This window comes from Lagopus muta, chromosome 4 (genome assembly GCF_023343835.1).
Source record: "Lagopus muta isolate bLagMut1 chromosome 4, bLagMut1 primary, whole genome shotgun sequence".
Classification (NCBI taxonomy): Eukaryota; Metazoa; Chordata; class Aves; order Galliformes; family Phasianidae; genus Lagopus; species Lagopus muta.
The window spans coordinates 37,980,584-38,005,069 of record NC_064436.1 but is presented as its reverse complement, the minus strand read 5'-3'; the positions used below and the strand labels follow the sequence as shown (position 1 = coordinate 38,005,069).

Sequence of the window (24,486 nt, the reverse complement as noted above, 5' to 3'; positions counted from 1 at the left end):
CCACTTGCATGACCTTTGGACTTATTTCTGCCACCCCCATATTTCCCTGCTCAATTTTCACCCACGTTTCACCCACTTTCAGCTCAAGTGCCTTCTCTGCACCTGCACAGGGCAGAGCAGCAAGGATCCCAGGAAATACTGGCTGTACCCTACTCTTTGCACAGCATCTGGCAGCAACCTTGGCAGAACCAGGAAAGAAAATATGACAAACTCTTCCAAGTTGCCCTTGCCTAAGATTGCATCAATCCCATCTGTTGTGTGAGTCAGAGTCAGTTCAATAGGGTGAATTTTTCACTTTATAAATCTTCTAATAGAGGGAATTATATCTACAGAGCCTGTACTGAAGTGTGATTTTTGTTATTTTTTTTCCCTTCCCTGAGATTTGGACCAACTGAATGCATGTTTTGAGAAAGTGGTAGCAAACAATCCCTTCTGTGACAATAGAAGCATTCCTGTATTTCACAGGCAAGAGGTAGGATCTCAAGATAGCTTCCAGAGTAAGTAAGTCAATGTGGAAAATGTTGTCTGTAGGAGTTAATTTTGCAATGTTATAAGCAGTGTGAAAATAAGTTTTTGTAATAAGAAGGATGTGGCAGCTTTGGGAACAGATTGAACTACTTGCCTCCCCTTTGAGAATCTTTTGTCTTTTATCATCAATCCACTGGGCAAAAGCTTTACAATAGAAGTCTAACAGATGTAAATATGAGATATATATATATGTACACCTCTTCAGGCATTAAAAAAAAAAAGGAAGAAAAAAAAAAGAGGCATCTATGTGATAGATCAAAGATAGATCATAGTAGTAATAATAAGTAGCAATAAGTATTCCTTGACAGATGCAGAAATTTATTCTGTTAAACCCTTCACAACTTTGAAAATACTCTTGCAAGCTTGTTCTGTTTTGCTCACATGGAACGGTCTTCCCTGACAAATGGATTTTAAATCTAAATGATCTCTTCCTCTAAGTTACTAATATTTTCTACTTCCAGACTTCTCAGGTAGTTTTAATTTCTTCTTTGATCTTGGTCACGATAGGCAATTCAGAAACAGGTGTCCATTAATATAAATCAAAAAACACAGAATTAGTTTCAAGATCAATATTCCATGGGAAATTTTATATTTCTTTTAATTTTATATGCTCAATTTGCTCTTCTCTGTCAGGCTACAAATGTATTTTAACTGAGCAGAATGCTAAATGGCAAAAATATTTGCTATTTTCCTGCTGCAGCCAAGCTGACATGCAGAGATGTTGAAATGCTGCAAGGACTGTGTGTTTTTATGTGCTCTCTTTCATCTGGACTAGGAAGAAAGAGAAGTCTCACAAAAAAGACTTCTGTCCCAACTTACTGAACCAGTACAATAAAGAAAAGATTGTAATGGCCTGGATATGTCTCATATTATGAGGCTGACAGTCAGATCCATCTTTGGCTGATTAATGGACATCGCTAAATTCTTTCTCATTTGGGAGATAAACAAATTATTTGTTTGTTAATTCCAGTGTGCCTAAATCTGAACTTCCAGTCAAAGTATAATTGAGCCCTAAAATTGCTGTGGACTTTTAAACTCTGATAGCACTGATGGAGTATGAGGGAGCTCTGCTCTTTCATTAGCAGCATTCTGTATCTTGCCAATAATACCTCTATTTGAATGAATCTCTAACCTGACCAGAAGAGCAGAACATGTTTAAGTCAATTCTGCTGGCCTTGTCTCTCCTGCAGCTTTATCTTCAAATAATTCCATAGCAGTGGTTCATTTATTTATTTATTTTCAATTTTAGCATAGTGTTTGAAGTAGACAGGATGCTTTGCATAGTACTTAAGAATGTATTTCCAAGGCATCAAGTACATTATTTTTTACTTTTCTAACTTCATAGAAATAAAACAAAGGAAAACAGCATCACTCAATAAGCACTTTGTGCAAGGGAATATGCCTTCTCCTTTCTGCTTGACCTCTCTCCTGTTTGTTGCTTTACAGGCCAAAAAATAAACAAACAAAAAAACCCAACACACTAAAATTGCTTTAATCTTTTAGTTACATTAAAATGATGTCCAGCAGATAAATTTACTCCATTGTATCTATTCTAAATTTATATATATAGCAAAGTTCTGTACAATCATATGTGATTTATCTTTTGTATTTGGAATCATAATCATTCACTTTCTTTTTCAAGTCTAGTTTGGCAACTTTATCTGACTTGCAGTTTGCATTTCTGAAAGTGGAAATATATTCTGCCGCTTTTGATGTGTTGATTGGTAAGAAGGTAAAGACAGCTGCACACATGTCTCCAGAGACTCAGCTCAATGGCTAAATGAAGACCTCTAGTGCTTTCTTGTTAGCCAAGATAGATCTACATCCAGATGAACCACAATTAGTCAATAGTGAAGGCTATAGGTTCATGTGATCAGAAGCCACAAATCAGTTTTCCCTAGGACTTAGTTATTGGCAGATAGCGCCTTAGGCTATGCCTTGCAGCCGCTTGCCTGACTGTAATTTTTCCCCTAGTGAAGTTTTTAAAGTCACATACTGAGACTGCAACAGTGATCTCCTGACAGCAAGGCTGTCACTGGCCTGTCAAGTACCAATTGCTTATCAAACAAATTGTCGGCTACTTTAATGTACCTTCACTATTAACAAAGCTTAAAATGCTGCTGTTTTTTTTTTTTCCTTTGTTGGTATCTGCCTACTTATCCATATGCCTCATTATTTTGGACCAAATCCTTCCTTCTTGCATCATTGATGGAAGCTTGCCAAAATGATTTATGACCAAGGTGAATGTGTGTCACTGTGAACCTGCGAACATGTATTGGTAAGTCAGGAAGAATGGTTAATTTCTGCTGGAACCCAAATCCTGCTCTAGTATGGTTTTGTTTCAGAAGGTACACTGAATGTATTTACTTGGTCAAACTCACACTGTACACAAGTTTGTTATGACTAAAATTAGGGGCAAAAATATGTTAGCATATTTCATCATAGACTCTCAGAAAACTGGGAGGGAGCAGAGTGTAAAGTCATGCAGCACTCACACACCATGGATAAATATGATTCCCCAGTTTTATAAGTAGGTAAATTGAGTCAGTGAGAAGCTGTATTATTTCCTCACACAGTGAATGAGTTGCAGAGCTGCAGACAGAGCTGAAGGGTTTTATCATCTGCCCTATTGGTAGATACCAGCCAGTATGTCTCCTCTGGGGATGAGTTACATGTCAGAATGGCATCTGCCATGACTTCTGGGCAGTACTCTGTTGGAATCAAATCACACCTTTCTCACTGCTATTCTGCAAAGAAATGAAAATTAAGACCAGTGGAACTAAAAGTAATTCTTCAATGAACTGAGCATATAAGACGTGCTTTAAAATTTCCAGCACCCTGCAGTGATGGTGATTAGTTAAAGAGACATCACAGTTTTGTTACTATCACATCTTTTAAAACCTTTTTATATTACACAAAGATGGCCTAAGAAATTAATTAAAATGTTGGACAATAACATAATCAGGGATATCTATATTTGCAGTCTTTTCTCTGTGCTTACATACATCTTTTATCTGTCAAGTACAGCAAATAGCTAATTAGCCCATTTTTAAGTGCTTCACTGCTTATGTTAGAGCAATAGTCGTGCCCTAGTGGGATGGTTTCCAGGAAATCTGATACACATTCTTGTCTGAAAGAATATGTGCTTGTTCATAGGCTGATAAAAAAAAAATTGAGAGAGATTAGAAAATGCTCTTTCTAAGAAAAGAATTGGTTGCTTGTACACTCTGTACTTGAGGAAGATTTAAAGATGAATCAAGCCAAAATCTGGAGGCCCTACGTGTTTCTTCCTCAGCAAAATTCTTGCCAATGGCAATGTGAGTTACTAAATATGGGTTTCAGGATATTGGGTAATATGTAAACAAAAGATTGGTTTCAATAAGAAGGTTATGACTCATCATGTTAAATTTGTGCAATCATTCAGTCAGTTTCTGCTCAGGCAAAATCCTAGTATAGTTGGAACTGAACTAATATGCTCTTCATTAAGACAAATGGCCATACAAAGATTATCTGGTTAATGCTTTACACCACTGTGCATGCGTATTAAAGTAGTAAATCTGATAAATTATCAAATCATCTTAATTTAGATGATTTAATTTCTTAGAAATTAAAGTGATGCTTGGAGATTCCACTGCCTCTTCTTTCTGCATTAAAATCTTCAAGACAGAAAGACCTCATTGAGAGTCACTGTAGCATATAATGTCACACACAGTCTCTTGCTGACCACAAAAATAACTCAAGGAGCCACTCTGCTGCAATTAGCAGCTGTAAGATTATGATGTTTTAACACAGGTGAAGCAAAACTTCCAAGCATAGAGTGAAGATAGAAAGGCTGTTCTCAGGAATTAAGTTCTGCTACCAATTAATTTGCAGAGGTTTGTTTCACAACAGAATTTGAGTACCATTATCAAAGGTTTTCCACTAGTCTTTGCCTTTTGAGTAAACATGCTTGTGTCCATTGCTTGCTTCATCAGGAGATATCAATCATGTGATAAGACAACCAAATACCAACCCTAGATTATGTCTTGGTGTAAAACTATCTTTTATAAAAATGAGGCAGTCTCTATTCACCTTTATTCACTAAATAGTGCCTTGCTCTAGGAGCAGATTGGCTGAAGAGACTCAGAGCTGCTTATCAAGTCAAGTACTGTATGTTTGAGAGGAATAATCAAATTGCTGTATCTTTTATTGGCTCTGGGAAAGGGTGTGACAGATATCAAAAAAGCATTTGAGAGGTAATGAGCATATAACGAACACAGTGTTTTAAATGTAATTTGGGAGCAGATTTCTATATTAGAAACATCTATAAATGCAATAGTTAATAACCTCATTCTCCCCTTTTGAGCTTGTCTATCTTTCAAGACTATATTTTCCTGTTACTTTCCTGTAAAACCTGCTATCTAAGATTTTTTAGATTAAATTTACTTTTTTTGTTGTTGTTTTGAAAATGTAGGAATTGGCAGCTAAAGTAAAAAGACTTATGGCTAATATACTAAATAAGTTATTTCTATAGTAAAAGCCCTTGTACACATTTAGATTTACACAATCTCCATTGACTTTTAAAATACATTTAATTTTTACTTGTTCTACTGCACAGATTTCCACATGATGTTCATCACCGGCCACATTTTGCATCAGCAGAAACTCCCACATTAGAGATACATCCATTGGGTGGAAGCTGACCAAATAAGAGGGCTCTGTGTCCAACAGCTTTGTGGTTCAGAGGGCCTGAGCTTTGTCTGCAACTTCCTTGTGCATGTAGGAATGGTAAGAGCCATTTGCCCATTAAGTTGTGTAATATGACTCCCATCTTCTCTCTGTACTCCCTCACATCTGTTTATGTGAGCACATACATAATTGTACAGATATACATACTCAGATGAAAGTCTGCATCAGCTTTGGTCCTATTGAGTTTCCTTAAGTGATTTTTTCAGCGTGATGTGTTTTAGCATTCAAGTGAATGAGCGAAGCAGTGTACTTCAGCAGCATCAGTAGGAGGGAAGGAAGTGAAAGGGGTGTTTGAGCAAGGTAAAGTGCACATGAAACTGGATAGTCACCTGCTGCTCCCCATCATGCAACTTAAGAAATGTACAGGAATTTACAATGTACAAATGTTCTGCTTTGTAACTACTGAATTTCATGGTTGCATATTTGCCACTTGTGAATTTGTAACTGGATATTAGTGATTTTCAAATAGTTTGGGACATTCATACACACACAGTACTTAAAAAATATAGTAAATATATGAGACAACCTGATTATTCGCTGCAGAGGGCACAAAGGAAAACTGAAATACTGAGAACTCTTATGCAGTAAGCTATCAAACTGGCATGATCACATTAAATATGCAAGAGTGAGCTGGTGTGATCCTCAAAACATTTCTATACACATATGATAGAAACACCTATGTTATCCAGATAAGAGACCAAAGAAAAATAGTGTGGACAAAATAGTTTAAATGTAAATAAGACATTAGAAACTGCTGGTAGTACAGAACTAGAATCTTATTTGATCCTTATGTGTTACTAGATGCTAAATGGAATGAGATCTAGTCTGTGAGTGGTACTGCACTTAGACACCAATATGTGAGAGGTAAAACTGCAGAATTCAAAAAAACTCTGGTTTTGTTAATCCTTTATGAAACACATCAAGTGTCACATTTATTACCATATAAACAGGAAATATTCTTCTAAAAGTATGAAAAGTTATCCTAGACCACTTTATAGCACTCTTGCCCGATTCAAATTGACCTGCAGGGCATATTTCAATAGCAGCTTAATTCACTTTCTCCCTAATAGGTTACCAGAATGTAAAACATCACTGTTACTGCGTTGTATAGTGACTTCCTGTGGTTGTGGCACACTTTCTTTGCTGTTACTGTGAAGATGTAGGAAAGTGTCTTTCTCTTTTGTGCTTCCACAATCATTAATACATTAAAGTTCATGTCTTTGGCTGGGCATCTTTGATCGTTGTCCTATCCTATCCTAATATAACCTAACATAACATAATCTAGCCTAGTATATCTTCCTGTTATAATATTTTTATGTCACATCCGTGATCATATCATATAAATGGGCAGATATAAAAGAGCTAAAAGAGCTAAAACTGAGAAATAATATTAAATATAAATATATATATATATGAAAGGAATATTTTTGCTGAAATGTTTTTCTTTTTTTGCTAAGAAATGTTTTGAGGTTGAAAAAAAGTAATCAGAAAGGCAATTTAAAAATGTTGAAAGAAAAATCTCATTAAAATTAAAAGTAACTCCTACTGAGTCATGTGTTTGTGACGTACATCAAATGGCCATAATTATCTATCTGAAATGTTTGTGAATAAATACCAAACCAATGGTTAGCATGGAAAAGTGTTTTTTTCCCTTTCCTGTAATATGTTCAGACTCCCATACTTCTGGATTAGGAAGTTTGTCCCTTTTCATTAAGGCCCTTTGTTTGAAACCTGCTCCTAAATTCATCTGTATGCATCATCTTCAGTAATATTGAGAGTTGTACCTTTCGCGAGTCTTTGGCACTGTATGATGAAGCGCTCTATTTATATTAAAATGAAGAAGTTCCTAAGGGAGACATAGAACAGAATGAAACAACAAACAGAGCTTTAGAGACTGACTGTGAGAAGTGACAGCGACAGTGAAGTGGTAGCTCTTTTTACAGAGTGGCCCAAAGGACTGCAGAAAGACTTATAGCATGAGTCACAGTGGCTTGAACTTGGCAGCTCTTACAGGCTTAAGAACTTGCCATGAGAAGATATTTTACAATACAGAAGTTAATCAAATAACTTCTCAAGATTGCACATCTTGATTCAGGATGTCACTGACATAATACATTGCAGGAGGCTTTGCTATATATAAATTAAAGGAATTATTTTAACATCGAGCCATATTTCTTCATTTAAATCAGCACACAACTATACTGCTATTTTTATGATTTACTTAGTCAAGATAATAGCAGAGAAAAGACATAGACGTCACATTATACGGCAGCTAATGCCCTCCTGTTTTCAGCTCAAGGGAAGGGAGAAAGTGAATTAAGCTGCTATTGAAATATGCCCTGCAGGTCAATTTGAATCGGGCAAGAGTGCTATAAAGTGGTCTATTGTAGGGGGAAAGCTGTTGTAAAATTGCCTGGAGGACTGGCTCAACTTCATCATGATAAGGGAATCCGTGAGGTTGCTGTGCCCTCAGTGCTAATGGTACGAACAATCCACTGGCTTTCCAGAAATATCTGGTGTGGGAGGAGTAACAGTGGGAATTATTAAGGGAGACTTACACAGGAAAATAATTTTCTGCACGTTTTTTTTTATAATGGGAGAGAAAAGATCATAAAAGATTTGTTGAAAAAGAAAAATGAGATGTGGTAGGTAGGAGAGAGCATTGCAAACTGCTGTTTTCTTTGGACAGTGAGTCCCTGCTTGGGCCTGAAGACCATTACAGATAAGAGGATGTGGTGCTGTCAGAAAGGGAGTTAAGACTGAGCTTTAGGAGGAGATGGGGTTTTACTTGTTCTTCTTGTCATCAAGTGACGTAATCCAGTGTATAATTCACATTTTATATAAGGGAAATATTTTTTGAAGATGCACTCCATCCCTCTCCTAGTCACCAGTTAACTAGTTTAAACTTGCTCCTTATTAGCCTTGTTAGAGTTTGGACTTCTTACTGGTTCCTGCCTGACATTCTCAAACCATAATAGCACATGTTCAAGAAACTTATGTTCAGTTTCCACATCTGCTACAAAAAGAGGGCACCATCAACTGGAAATAAATAGTCATAGTCAGATACTCTAACGAGCAAACTTGTTTGGGAAAAAATTAATTGTTCCCAGTGGATATAGACCTGCAGATGCTGATACCATTGCAAGGGAGGAAAGATTACTTTTTTGCAATGCAAAGATTTGATTTATCCCATTCGTAGCCCATAGGAAGTCAAGCCTAGGGCATATCCTTCATGTCTTTATTTTTTGAAAATCATTTCTACAGAAAATAATTGAAACAAAAGCTTAAATCTTCTGAAAGAACTTTCTACCTTTTGAATAGATCTTAAAAAAAAAAAAAAAAAAAAAAAAAAAGGAAGGAAGAAAGGAAGAGGGAAAGAGAGAAAGAAAAAGAGACAAAAGAGAAAAAGAGAGAAAGGGAGAGAGGAAGAAAGGATGAAAGAAAGAAAATGTGCCCTTTTCAGTGACATTTGCAAAAAAGACAAATTACCAAAGTCTGATACGTTTCCAGAAGGAAAAACTCCATTTTTCGGGAGTCAGTTCATGACTATCTGCCTCAAGTCATGTTATCTGATAGATTAACACCCCCACTAAAGAAAATTTACACTTAACAAGTATTTCTGTCAACACCTATTCAAGCATCCTCCTCTGCTGAGCTCCCTCATTATCTCCAGCACTTGCCATCACTCTAGGCTTGCACTGAAATCTCTGTCCTTCCGTACTACTGCTAATGCCCTCAGAATACTAGGAAAGGAGAAATGACGAGTGCAGAGAGGAAGATTTGTACTCTAAATTCCAAATTATAGAATATGTTGTCTTTTTTTAAGTTTCTCTATTCCCCTCTTCCCCTCTTCCCCTCTTCCCCTCTTCCCCTCTTCCCCTCTTCCTTTCTTCCTTTCTTCCCTTCTTCCTTTCTTTCTTTCTTTCTTTCTTTCTTTTCCAATTTGAAAATAGGAGAATTTCAGGAGATCTGGGACTGCATGAACTCTGAGCAGTGATAGGTCTGTAAATTGTCCACAAATGGCAAAGTTTGAAGAAAATCTCCTCCAAAAAGTTTCCATACTGTCTTTGAATTCTGGCCATGGAATTTGTGCATCATTTTAAATGAGTGTGCTTTTTTTTAAATCGTGATTTAAAAGAACTGTTTTTCTTTCCTATCCAGATCTCACTCCTCATCAAAAATTTGATCAGGTTTAGTATTAAAATATATTGACAGATTACACATGAGAGAAACTTGAGGTATTTTTGATCCATCAGTCACTCCAGTGGGTGGATTTGTCTCTGCTCCCTGGGATGTTTACTAAGTCACCTGAGCTACACTACTCATTTCAGTCTGCCTTTGAGGCATCTGCCTTCAAAATACCTGGAGACAGCTGAGGCAATACTTTAGAGAAAGATAGTGCTGTGCTGTTGGATGTTCCCTTCTGGTAAAGACCATGGAATAGGTATTCCTTTAATTTCCATGTCTTTACAATTATGTTTCCACATGAGCAACATGCCCTTGCAATCCTTATGGCTGTGATACAGCATTAGTTTCTCAGGCACACATTTTTGGGTTTTCCTGGTAGAATAAACACGTGTAAGAAAACAGACCTGTGCATAAAGCTTTGTAATTGGCCAAACATAAAATAGGCCTTTCAAAAGAGATTAGGAAAGGCAGCAAATCCATGAGACTATTTAGTCAGACGCAGGTAGAAATCAAAAGGATCAATTCTTTTTTTGTTTTGTTTTGTTTTGGATGGTTAGGTAGACTTAAAATGTGCAGCCTTAAAAAGAATACAACACATATGTGACATTTATACATATCCCCCCACTGCTACCATCTTGGGTTAGTTTTTCAGATTCCATGATATGGCTGCTTCAGCTAGCAGGAAAAATACTGTGAGATTTGCCCTTTATGACCTATAATGGGGAACCAAACCCCAGACCTCAGTACCAGACCCCCACCACTGCAGAATATTTGTAATGAAGAAAAAAAAAAGCAGTTAAAATTTTAACTAATCTGTTCTGCTTGATGACCACAGTGTCAGATACAATTGTTTTTATATTCCTGTGGTTTCAATCAATTAGTATCAACTGGAAACACTGCATGCTTTGTTGTTATTAAAATTCTTGACAGAGTAACATTGAGTGTAAATGACATTATGCAACAGTAATTAGATATTATTGGTTAGATCTTTTGCTAATGTAAATTCAAACAACTGTGTTTGAGGCCATGTTTCTCTAGGTCTCTCTGTAAAGATTTCAAGTAAGAGAGATCAATTTTAATTAAGCATGTGTTTTAGAGATCATATAAAAGTGGAGACAAAAAAAAAAACCAACATGTATTATTTTTAACTAGCAATTTATTTAATACGTTACAGAAGATTAAGATTCTGCCTTTGTTGTGTAGGATTTTTATGATGTTACAGGATTTGAAATTAAGGAAGATCAAGAAAAAGACGATCTTATCTAAGAAAAATTGCATGCATAAAAAGTTAAAGGTATACATACAATTCACAGAGACAGATAAACCTATATTTGTTTGATCATAACTGAAATAATTTGTTGTTTATGCTCGGTGATGTTAAATAGTTTATCTAATCTCTACTTGAGCAGACAATAGAAATATTCAGATAGCAAAACAATAGTTTCTTCCAGAGTGGCTTGGCAGCTTAGTGTAACTGAGTTTATAATGTATCAGCTTTTATCTCATATACCATTAAACAAATTGATTCTTCTTTTTCTAATCAGAATATGGTATGAATCCAAGAAATCATTGAGGAAAAATAAGACTTCAATCATATAGAAGGAATTTTCAGAGAAAGGAAGAAAATAAAAGCCCTAAGTTTTTCACCTACAGCAGGCAAATGATACCAGGCTGAGCAGTTCTGACTCTCTTTCTATCTTTGCATGCTTGAGCAACATATATATTCCCAGAAATGGATCATCTCTGGTTTCCTTTTCTGCGCATTTGTCAATGATCTTGTTCTCTCAGCCTGGGGCAAATGAGCTTGGAAGCAGATGGGTGGAGAACTTCTACGGCATGAGCACCTCCCCTGGTCTTCCCTTCCCTTCTTGCCTGAAGTTTTTTCACCCATTTGCTCCACAAAGTCAGCTCAGAAGTTCAGAAGTCCCCAGTCCTCTGCATCTTGCTTTTGCTCTCTAAATCATGTCCATGGCCAGAGATTTTGGAACTTTCATTATTAGTCTTCTGTATTATGTTACAAAATTTGGAAAATAGTGTTTATCAAGAGAAAGCAGATTTTTAACGTAGGTAAATTGCAAGCATAAAATAATCCCAGGTATGCAAGGTTTAATTTCTTCCTCTAGAAAGAGCAATTCCAACACACTTTGATTCATCAGATTTTTAATTACTGCTTTAGTCATTAGATATCATATATCTGGCCAGACTGACAAGATTGGTCACTGAAAGTCACTAGGTTAAGGAGATGGTTTGTACCATGTTATGAGGAAGGCTGTATTTCTTTTTGTGTTAGCAGATATGCTCCTGTTGCTGTTTTGTTTTTAAATTTATAATCTCTTTTTCTCAGAAGACCCAGAAGAAAAACAAGGAGATGCAGTATGTGATGACAGGCCAAATTTGTTTCTTCACTATAAATAATCGCAGGAAGAAAATTAAGGTGCAAAAACATGCCTGCTGTAATAGTTGCATACTTATTAGAAGCTTTCCTTTTCCATATTCTCTGGGTATTTGTTGCCCAAGATAATGTGAATACTTAAGGGGAAAGTGTAATTAGCGACTGTGTAGTTCATTCAGTAAACATTTCTGAGCTGTTTGATGTGACTGAACCAAGCGTCACATATAATTTTACACTTTTATCCTACACGGCAACTGACAGGTCTCTAATCTCAGTCTCAGAGCTTTCACTCTGCTTGAACTTTGCTTCACAGAGGTCATTTTCCAACCACATGGGAGCAGGAGCCACGTCCGTTAAACCCCACAGAGTCGATAGATGCAATAATAGCTTTAGGCACATTTTCTTAGAACTCGGGGGAAAAGACAATTTCAATAAATGTAAAGCTATACTATCTACAGTCTGCAGAATATGTAAGGGAATCTTGTAAGACCAAATCTTTATTTTACCTCCTGTTGAGAAACTCTTTAATAATAACATGTATTTACTTGTTTTCAATATCAATGTTTGTTAAGAGCAAAATGTCGCACACAGTACTTTAGGAAAGGAATAAATGGCAGAGAATGCATGAGGTGAAATGACCAGTAAAATATTCCCTCAGGTTTGGATATTATAGACTATTAAATCATCTTATACGTATTTCTACCCTAGGAGAAAGGCGGATGATAATAGGCTGTGCACATGATGGTCTGTCTTTCACATACCAAATATGAAAGGAAGAGTTAGCTCAGTGTACAAACTATTGGGAGGAGAAAAGTAGAGACCAAGCATCTCTAAAAACATGCTGCTAGCATGCTAAATAGGCTTGTGTACATAATGCTTTGATATATTTTACATCGTATAGATCACAGCTCATCAAAACAAGCTTGCAGGTTATATCTGTCAAGATAATTAACACAATTCCTCTGTAGGAGATGTCTTCAATAAGTAGGAAAGGCAATCTCTTCCCTTGACATGGCATCAAAGGGAAAACAACTAATGTTAAAATGTGAGTTTTTTCAGTTTGATCATAGATGCCTAACATGAAAATTAACCCCCTTTACACTATAAAACAAACAATTCCTGCATGACTGTCAAACTCATGCTAAGACTGAAAATAAACTTTCCAATTCTTTCAACATTTTTTGTATTGTCTTTGATTTTTTTCCTTGATATATTTGTGGTGCAAAGGAATAAATCTTGAAAGTAAAGCATCCCCTGCAGCAAAATATTTTACTGCATTTGCCTTGGAGAATTCTACTGCAGGAGAGAGAAAGGGAGAAAAAAAAGAGCCTTGCAGAGTATCTGGAGGAGCTTCAAATTCAATAGCCTATGAGATTTTCCTTTAAATGATCTTTCTAAATATAATAGTTCAATAGGTCAGTGGTCAATATGAATGTTGTCTGCAAGCTGGAGCTATTAATTTCTGAAACACTGTTTCAGATGCCAAATGTTAACCTAATGTTTTATACTCCATCTTTCTCACCCATACGTTTAAATGAACATTATGAAAAAGCTTTGGAGGAAGTGGTACTGGTGCTTCCATATTTAAAAGGAAAATTGCTGCTAAATCACATAATGAAATTAATTTTATTTTTTCCTTGAAAAGGTCCTTTGAGGAATGACCATATTGAATGGAAGGATGTTTCCAGAGGTGTGGTGAAGATTTGTGCATCTTGAAAAAGGTGAGAGAAACAGCACAGCAATGGATGCTCTACAGTTATTTGAGTCTAGTCAAATAAAAACTAGTAAGACCTGAAAAATATATGGCAGTGTCCATGCAGTAAGAGATTGAAAGCTTGTAGCAAAAAAAAAAGATGAAAACAATTTTTTTTTTAGGCCTGGCTGTTTCAGCTGTTCTATCAAATACAGTGCCAGGAGGAGCCTTGCTCCACTACAGGCTTGTAAGTCTTGGCTGGGGGCAACGCAGGACTGCATCCCTGGGTTATTTCATGTCTTCTGTTGCATCACATGGGAGTCCAGAGAAGTCCTGCAGGTTCCTATGGGCAGTAAATAATGCAAAAGGGCATTTTTTGTTTTCTCCAGCACCTCTGAGCAAGAGAAGTCAATAATCTCCTACACAGATCCACTGAGTTGAGGTTATCTGAGTGCACAATGCTAACTTGTGCTGGAAATGAATACTTCCTGAGGGAACTGAGGCTGGGAAGGATGCTATGATTTGGCTAGACATTTTTATTTCATGTGTTTCAGTGGTGCTGCAAGAAGCCAGAGAAAAGTTCTGGGAGAAAACATAATTGCAGAAGGGCACAGGGAAATCATCTTCACAAAAGATATTTGAGTTGAAGAAATGAGCTCCAAAGGCTTGCTCCTTGTTTATTGAAGTCAGATATGTTTCAAGTTAGAGCTGGTGAGTTAATTTTCAATTACAATATTTGTGGTTGCAAATAAGTCTTAAGTGCATATTCACATGTATTCTATCACTGCAGAATGTAGAGGACCTTATTCCAGTTTTTATTTCTATCTTCTGAGTGACAGCTGTATTTAAGCAAGCTGCCAACTCTGCATTATTGCCTTAGATCTGCTTTCTTCTATGCATGCTGAGATCTTGGCCAGTTTCTTTGCCATTTCTATTTTCTTTTGCCGCTACCTCCTGTTTCAACTGCTACAGGCAAGACATCCTCCAGCCTGTCAGTCAGTCATAGAGTCATGGAATTGTTAATGTTGGAATAGACTTCTAAGATCATCTATTCCAAGCGTCTACCTACCATCAATATTGCCCACTAAGACATGACCCTTGGTACCACATCTACCCTTTGCTTAAACCTTATTCCACTCGTCTTTGACCAGCTTCTCTCTATATCCTCTCACTCAAACTATTTCACAACCCAGGAGATAGCATTCTTTCCCATGTTTCAAGTTGTGATCTTTCCTTCATTCGTTCACCTCCCCAGATTAAAATCTTTTGGGGATTTTCATCATCTGCCAGTTACATGGCCTCATCTAGCTTTGTGTGCTCCTACCTTTTATGCATACAAACCTCGACAGCACTACTGTAGAAATACCTTCACCTTATACATCAGGTTTTGATGTACTGTATGAATAGTATAAGCCAATCAAAAGTTAATTTTTTTTTTAAGTCTGTTGTTTGGTTAAGTAGTTCTTATGTTTGTGAAAACTAGTGTGGATGATTGATTTACTAATGTCACTTCACTGGTGCATGCATAGAATTTATCATTCTCACAATACATCTCATGTACGAATAATATATATAACTTAAATAATAATAGATTTACCATTTTTACGATCAGTTTATGTCCCCATGTGATTCTAATAAGAAGAACCCAGGTTGGGAAAGAAGCCATGAAATTTTATTACATCTGCACTCTAATCCTAATCCTCCAATGTAGAGCAAAATTCATCTATGCCAGAAAATGTCATATGGAAACCAGAGACTTTTATGTTTTTACTGCTGCTGTCCCAGATGGAGATATATATGTGAGCACTGCTGGGCTCAGAATTATGGTCCATGACCAGAAGTAACATTCATGACACCGGAGGACCCTTCTCTTCAGAGAGGCGGGTTTAAAATATTTATGCTTTGATTGAATGTATGTCTGACAACAGCTCCCAAGGATTGCACTGGCATTCAGGGAATCCTGGGAAGCAAGCCTCTCTTCTATTTTAGCCAAATTCTCCATAGCAGAAAAATATTGAAGAAGGATGTTTTCTTGGTCCTGTGCTGCTCATCATTTCCCACAGGCATTTTTTACTTACTGAGCCTCATTGAGTTACATGATAACTTGTGGATTGGTTCGTAAGGGACTTAGAGTCTAGGAGATAATTTTTCCTTTTAGAGAATTATCATTCTTTTAAGAGTAAGTACTGCTAATTTTTTATATCACATAGATGAACAGTCCTTTTGGCCTCTGTGGCACTGCATAGATGTGCAACTTGCACGAAAGTGTCTAAACAGCAATTTACATCTAAGAAACCTTTAAGTCATTTCCAAAATATGTTTAAACAAAATCCTTACTTACTACTAAAACCAAAATAAAACCAAAATGTTAAACAGTATTAGTGAATTAATTGAATTATTAAATTCTCCTGCACTTTTAGGAGCTCCTTAAAATAGCCACAAATATACTTTTCTATCTGTGAGATTAAAGTGACCTCAGGGAAAAATGATTTTACTCTTAAAAGCTAGCCAGAAAACGGGTTGAAAAATGTAAAAATGGTTTGTATAGCATAAAAGCTGAGAAAGAAATCTACAAATGGAATCAATCTGCCTCACTCCTGCTGCCTTAATCCAGCACCTCAAGAATCAATGTCTCAAGTCAGTCTTCCCAGATGAGGTACTGATTGAGTTCCAGGCACTCCCACAGGTAGGTGGAAGGTTGCTTCTGAAAATGAAGGGCCAGCTTCTTCAGAGGAGTAACTGTCTCTTACATAAAATGCTAAAAGAGCAATTTTCTGTCATGGCAGGTTGTAGATACCTAGGTATCTGGAGTGTGGATGGGAGCTCAGCAACATAACCCCCTCAGTCAATTCTTCCTGCCTTAAGTCAGCTGAAATTGGCAATGACTTTGTGAGAGAATTGTGAGTAAAGGGCATCATTAAGCAATATGTCTCTGCACCCTGTAACATCATTTCTGATCAATTTGACTTTGGAATTAATATAAATTTTACTAATTCTTGGAAGATCAATGCTGTGGCTATTAATAAAGCTATTTACCTGTAGGAGAGAAACAGAAGAAAAAAAAACTGGAAAAGAGATGTATCTTGTGCATCCTAAGAAACCCATGTGAACAACTGAGCAAGCAGATGCACTTGTTCCTGACTCATTAAAACTTTGTATTTCAGTTATATATTGCTGATAAACAGCACTTTGGAAGATATGTGATTATCCTGTGTTTTTTCTTTTCTACATTTTGTGCAGATCTATGTCATGCTAGAGTATATTCCTCAGGGACCATGGATTGTGGATTCACCCCAGAAATATTTACATCTGCAGTGAAGCTACAGTGGTAGCAGAAATGTTGTGGTTCCATTACAGTAAAGCTTTTTCAAGAAAAGCTGCATTTAAATGTGTTTCTTTAGAAGAACTTTGGAAGACCAGTAGTCATATTTTCCAGTGGTGCTAAAACCAAATTTTGCTAACACATCTTGACCTCTCTCTAGAGACAAGCTTGCAAAGGAAAATGAATCATTAAAAATTTACTTCACCTGGAGAATACTCCTCACGTATCTGTAGAGATTGGAGGGATCCTGACATGATCTCGACATCTGAGTTAATGTGGTCTCTGGAGGAAGGATGGGTAGGTGTCATTTGTGTAGACAGTACTCAAAAAAGTTGAGATTTAATATTTAATACCAGCTGATTGTACTAAATATGCTGTGAAAGTAATCTTTATGTTGGCTAAACGTAGAACCACTTGAGCAACATCCCTCTATTCAAATAACACACCCTGCCCTCCCAGAAGACCAAAACAAGCCAAACAAAGAAGATTAGGGAGACAGTAAAGTGTTGTTTTGTTTTTGTGTGTGTGAGGGGGGGGTGGGGGGTTAGGTTTTTTTTTGTTTGTTTGTTTTTGCTGCTCAACTCTGCTTACCAGGAAGATTCATGTGCAAAATGCACTGTCCACATGACTGCTTCTTCTCTTTCTCCTCATGTTAGGGTATGAAAAGGAAACAGCCCATCCTTGACCTTATCTGTATGTGCACACCTTCCTGTGATGGCTGTCCCTAACAAGTTACTAAATATTAAAATGTAGTCTTCCTTAATATAACTCTTGCATGCATGTAATTGGGATTTAACTTTCAAATGAATAAACACCAATTGAGAATGCAAAATTTTATTATTCTCATTATCTCATAATATTTTGTTCAATAACATTATCCCATTCAGTGCACAGGATATGCTGAGGTCTGGGTTATGCAGGGAAAGTGTAATGTGGAGGATCTTGGCCAGAGACACGATGGTTCTCTTCAGGCAGAAGTTGTCCCAGTGATTTGAAGCTATCTGATGTTACAGGAATACTCACTCCAGAAAAGCCAGGGTGAAAACTAAGGGTGTTTCCTTCAGTGCAAGGTTTGAATGCTTTTCAGTGATTTAGTATTTTATAATAGTTTTGTAATAGTTCCATAAAATAGTTTTGTATGATTTCATCAAGCACCCGAACAGAACCACCTTGTATCATTCTATCTATCATACATATTCTACTGGAGATACCAAAGTGAGACTAATGCAGATGACCCAGAATGAGTAGAAGATCAGAGCCTTTCTGCAACAACCTGATAAAAACCAAAATGTCTTCAAGATCTGTGATTGTGGACTTCATTGTTAATCTGATGTTTGCTGTTCTACTACTTCAGAGAAGAAGTAAGTGAATGGAAAAAGTTACTATGAACAGTTTAATTTTTGTTTTAAGGAAAGCAGTAAATTATGTGATCAAGTTTTGATGAGGAAAGGGCTGACTTTATCAGTTTGAGTGCACCTACAGGTTTTAAGTCAAGCCTTTATATATGAGCTCCTATTGCACATTGCAAACAAGATTGGCACAATGTTTTCATCTTCCTTTGTTTGCCCTCACGGTAATCCAGGCTGCGGCTTCAAGAGAAATCTGCTCTGCCCATCAAATAATCCCCAGCAAGTAGTGACAGTCACTATGGCAGAATATATTGGACTGAGTTTTTGTAAGTTTACATACAACTTGCCTCTCTCTTGGTTTTGGTGATAATATTAGAATTTTCTATTTTCTCAAATTCTCTTTATAACTGAAAATTTATCTTAACATGGACAAGAAAAGAACAAAAAGTGCTTTTTTTTAAATGTTTATTAGGATGTGTTTGAATTAATATTTTATTCTCGAGTTTTAGCTAAATTTAAAATCTACATAAAAATATTTCTTGGATGTTAGAATTTGGATTGTAAAATGGTTTAATTGAGATAAGAGCATCCAGTCGCAATTTCAAATTTACTAGCCAAAATATTGAAAAAAAATGTTGCAAGCAGAGGAGGATTCTATACTTTCCAAGTTACAGCAATTGAGCAAACACATTTATTTTTCCGTGCTCATAACCATGTTTTAATGTGAATTTCTGTGCTATGTTCTTGGTTTCTCACAAGCAGAGTTGAAATAAAATTGCCCAACACATTTAAATGAGCCACATAGCATTTCCAATGGCTTCATTTTCTTTCAGTCAGGTTTTAAATCAATTCCACTAGCACCAAGCAAGGTTGGGAATAGCGTATCCTCTGAGAGCTGGAAAACATTGATTTATGTTATATGTCCAATTAGTTCCGTAAATTAAGTAACTGTATTCAGGTACGTAATACAATATTGCTCTTTTCAGAGGTGAAGAACCTGTGTAAAACTGGTGAGAACATGACGTTAAGTCTAGAGGGCCTGTATTAAAGTGACTGAAAGCCACTGGAAAGGCACCCATTGACACTGGCAGGCTTTGGGGCAAGTTTGTTGCAGACATTTATCTTTTAGCAGAAATCAGGCCTGTGGGATTTTTGTTGTTGTCGTCTTTTTGTTTGTTTGTTTGTCTGTTTTTGGTTTCTTTTCCTCTATGGAAATATTTGGGCTGGTTTTGTTTTTGGATGGAGCTGTGGTTTGCTTGTCTCATTAACTGGCTGAACAAAGTCGACATCAAACAATTATGCTGTAACAAGAGTCAGTGTCAGAGGTTTAAGTGTGTGTTGCACCTTAAACATTTGGTTTTCCCTTTGGGGATCACTTGTGGGGTTTTCTCAATGTAAAAATATGCATCCAGCAGCAGATCAAGCCAATCAGCCTCCTCTGTGCCAGGCCGAGCACAAGCAATTAGCAGCACGGTGCTCATGCCGCGAATGCTGGGGCGCACGGCTGGCGGCCCCATCCCCGGCTGATTGCCCAGAGCTGCGCTGCTGCTCACAATGCAAATTGCGTCTGGTCCCTCGGCAATCGGGATCAGTGCTGCCTCGTCTGTCCACTCGCTGCTCGTGGCCCCTCTACGCTGCGATAATGGTTTTGGTGAGCAATCAGGGAAGATGCCTCCTTGACTCATCTCTCATAATAGATTGTCCTCCTCAGGCAAAATTGAATAACCCCCGACATGGCCTGGAGGCAAGTAGTATGAATTCAATAAGTCTGCAGGGTCAACGTCCTGTCATTTTTGGCAAGCAAGTAATTATTCTGCACTAACATTCAGTAATGGCAGTAGGAAACTGCTGGAGACACCTTCCTCCATAGCCAGAATAGCCACCTTAATAGGATATGCCTCATTCCAATGCCCCCTGCCTTCAGGTTCGCTTTTCATGCACATTTCATATACATATTCTGCGGAGGCTTTTTACCAACAGCATCTGTGGGAAAGTTTAACAACTTCTCTGTCTGTTGTTTAATATTTTCCACTTTTATGGGTTACAGTTGTGCTGTCTATTTGCTTTTACTGATTTGTGAAAGATTTATTATAAACCAAATACAGCTGTTCTCCTCTTTCATAAACTGAAACTATTTTGGCAAAACCTATTTTCCACTATGAAAATAAAGTTTAAATTACTTCCTTCACCCAGCTTTCCAAGCGTGAGCATCTAGTTGTTATTTAGTGGTGTAGAATATGTGCCAGGGTGGTTGCAGGCTCACTTAAAGGAAAGAAAATGCCTATGTTTCAAAAATAAATAGCAGAAATAGTTTTTTTTCTCTCCTCCTGTCTTTCCCAGGGCACTTAATATTATTATCTGTGAATCTCAACAATTATAAATTATAAATCTGAACAATTATAAATTATAAATTATAATATATTCAAACTATTTTTAAAATTTCAACATTACATTTATGCTAAAGAACTGAACACCTTTTGTTTAGGTATTTGACCTTTATCTTACACTAATATTATTTCCAGTTTTGTAGCATATTTTGGTCATGGAGCTTACAATAGCCCTCTGCGTACTCTGAAAGGGCACAGGCTTCACTGTCTCAGTTTCCACTGTCAAAATTTGGTAAACTGCAGTATTCCATGTCACTTTGAAATGATATTGATTTCTAAACTGCTCAAGACTGTTTTGCTGCCAAATAAAATATCTTTTCACCTTTCCTAATCCAGTGAAGCTATAATTCTGCATTTTTTAGAAGACGTAAGAAAGAGAAGTATAGAGATCCTTTGCTAATACCAATGCCTCAATATAAATTGTTTGGTATTTTTCTCCTGTTGCTGTTTTTCTAGAAGCAAATGTGTTTTACTGCATATAAACTATTGCTTTATTCATTGGAAAAAAAGCTTTATCTCTTCTCTCTTGAGAACTGTTCACATGGAGTAATGAAGATTTTGTATAATAGCAGAATAAGCACTTTCTATGACTGATTGATGATCGATTATTGTAGGACTGTCTCCCTGTAGCTGCTCATCACTGTGCTGTTTGATAAGCAGCTCTCATTCCCAATGTGAGAAAGTTCTTTTGATCTCTACTGCTTTTGTGTAGTAGCTGGGCCAAAACTTTGGCTGGTATCACTTGAGTTCAGCTGCTAGTGTTCATTTAGATCGTCCTGTGCTAGTAATTGACCCATCGACCCATTTGTGAAATGCATATCATTATTGGTGCTCCTTACTGTCTTGCAGCAATAGTGACTATTTTTTTCCTTCCTTCCATGCTTTTAAAATACCACTTGTAATACAGCTTCAATATAATTTAATTTACCATTGGAATGTTCTCCTCATTACTGCGTTGACAGCCTAGCATTAAAATCCATCTCCACTTGTTCTTTTGCCAACTGAGCATCATAAAGCATACTGCTTCTTCCTTTGGCTCATGAAAAGGTGATTTTTTTCACTGGTCAAAGTTACCTTTTCTAATTTTCCAGTAAAAGCTCCCAAGATTCCCAGTGCTTGCACTAAAAACTTACAAATGTACATATTTGGGCCAGGAAGAAATGTATCTCTGTATGTCAAAAGAGAAGTGGTTTTCTACAGATCTGAACTATTGGGAAATGCAACAAAAGAGGGCTATAACTCATGGAAATGAATGCATGAGATTGTTCTGAACTGCTGTGATGGCTCTTTTAGACAAAGCTCCATGTGTGTCCCTTGGACCCCTCTCTAGTACGTAATCCAAAAGCCATCAAGTTTTAGTCAGGGCAGCACACAGATTTCAATTTCTGCTCAAAAACTGTAGGCATGAGAAGACCTAAAGAAAGAAATACACTCCTGAGTACAGAGATGCTCTACATAAAATTGTTATCATTATCAGTGGCCAGAAAAAAAATGTCTATTTAAAATGTGTGAGTTTTGTTAATCCTACTTAGCTTTACCTAACAGTGATGTAATTAAGTTCTGATCTATTGGTTAATGATTATAATGAAATAATACCAATTTCTGAAGAAATGTTCCACTATTTACATACAATACAAACATTTCTTTTATTTTAAAGTCTATTGTGAAGTTGAAAAACATTTGGCAGTTGTAAAACACATAGATATTGAGCACAAATCTTATAAATAGGCACCAAAATTATTTTTCCAACTTTCTTGTATTTCTAATCTAGTCTTTCTAGAGCCTGTTGAACTCATATGAACATGTACTACACTTTCCTCCAGGCTTCTAGAGGTATTTAGTTCTAAATCAGTTTAAATATTGCCCCACCTGGAGTACTGTGTCCAGGTGTGGAGCCCCCAGTACAAGAAAGACATTGAGATTTTGGAAAGGGTCCAGAGGAGGGCGACTAAGATGATCAGGGGGCTGGAGCACCTCCCCTATGAGGACAGGCTGAGGGAGTTGGGCTTGTTCAGCCTGGAGAAGAGAAGGCTGCGGGGTGACCTCATTGCAGCCTATCAATACCTGAAGGGAACCTACACCCAGGAGGGGAGTAAACTCTTCAAAAGGGCTGACGACAGCAGGACTAGGGGAAATGGTTTTAAGTTGAAGGAGGGAAGATTTAGGTTGGATGTTAGGGGGAAGTTCTTTACTAGGAGAGTGGTTAGGCCCTGGAACGGGCTGCCCAGGGAGGTTGTGGATGCCCCGTCCTTGGACGTGTTTAAGGCCAGGTTGGACGGGGTCCTGGGCAACCTGATCTGAATGTGTATGTTTGGTGGCCCTGCTAGGCAGGGGGGTTGGAACTACATGATCCTTGGGGTCCCTTCCAACCCGGGTGATTCTGTGAAATATGACAGAAAAAACATAAGATCCTATCCTGTGAACGCTTATTTGCTGGACACAACTTTATGTGTCAAATTTTCTCACTGATAAATGAACGTGTGTACAGTTCTTTGAAATTTGTAGATGCTTATGGTTGGCCTGAAGCGGCTACTCATGTGGAAAGGATACAGATCAGTCTTTTACAAAAAAATTCTTTAGTTTAAGCACAATGCACTGGATTTTTTTTAACACATTTCACACAGGCAGGGCTGAATAAAAAGCTAAACTGCGTAGAGACAGTGTGTTTTTTTTAGCTTTATTCAGTGCACAAATGTTACCAACAGTAGCAAAATGCTTTTCTTTTTTTTTTTCCTTTTTTTTTTTTTTGAATAGAGAATAAAGAAAATAGGCTCGTAAAAACTGTACTTTATCATTTGTTGGCACAAACTTCCAAGCCTTCTTTTTCTTCTCTCCCAGCTGTCTCTCCTTACTTTGGCTTTTATTTAATTCAAAATTCCTGCTGTTTCTTAAGTGTGTGTCTGTACATTAACTATTAATGTCCTTCTTGAATTGTTTGGGTTTGCTTCTATTTCTTTTTTTTTAATCATATTAATGCGACTGTGAGACCCTTCACTTTAAAACTTTAAGGCAATACATTCTTCCAGAAATCTGTTACTGATCCTGATTTTCTTCTAGTTTTCATCTTTTTATTGATTTTTTTGTAATAGCCATGTACACTGAAGAACAAACCTGAAAGAGTCAAAATTTACACATTCAGAATGGAATTTCACAGGACTTTGTCACAAGAAATCTTTTAGCATCTCCTCCAAGAAGCAGATGTTGCCAACGCAGCAAGCTCCAAGGTAAGAACCAGAGATAAATGTGCCAATAAAGCTGAAGCAGGCATTCAAAACCAAGAGCTCATCTGTCTCCAGATGAGCCACACAACCATCTTGTGTGGGCACAGACAAGAGGGACAGAGACGCATCTGCGTCACTCAACTTCCTTGCTTAAGGGGATGTTAGTCAGAAGCATGCTATTATTTTCTGGCCTAGATTTTTTTTCTCACAGATGTATTTGAGTAGTTACACAGATGTTTATTTCCCATTGATGTCAGAGATGAAGAGGTGAAAAGCAATAAAAGTAAGCTAGTTCTGCACTGAGACATCCTCTACCATAGAGAAGAATTGCAGAAAGATGCTTTTCCTTAAGATTTGTGAATTGAATTTATATAAAGAGGAATAAATATAAATGTAAAAGCTACTATAGCATGTATTACATTTAACTATATTGGTAGTTGGGGTAAGCAGTGCTATTCATGACTGTGGGCCAAAGTAGTCACTAACGGACAACAATTTCCTGACTTTATATTATTATTTCTGTCTGACATGCTCTGTCTCATCTGCATGTCTCCCTCTCATTTCCTACAACTGTTTCTTATCCTCCTTGCATTTAGCTCTTGCTTGTTTGTTTGGCTTGTGGGTTTTTGGATTTGGTGTCTTTTATTGACCTGGATTAGTTTAGAACAAAAAATAAAA

At 37.0% G+C, this 24,486-nt stretch overlaps 1 long non-coding RNA gene across 1 annotated transcript; it reads left to right on the top strand.

Annotated features, from left to right (window-relative positions):
• The first annotated feature begins 289 nt into the window (after positions 1 to 289).
• LOC125692034 (uncharacterized) lies at positions 290 to 23,805 on the top strand. The gene is made up of 8 exons (XR_007376420.1): positions 290 to 472; positions 2,744 to 2,806; positions 5,126 to 5,295; positions 13,482 to 13,557; positions 14,084 to 14,240; positions 17,012 to 17,148; positions 17,739 to 18,212; positions 23,677 to 23,805. It is a non-coding gene; the product is annotated as an uncharacterized LOC125692034 (long non-coding RNA).
• The last annotated feature ends 681 nt before the right edge of the window (positions 23,806 to 24,486 follow it).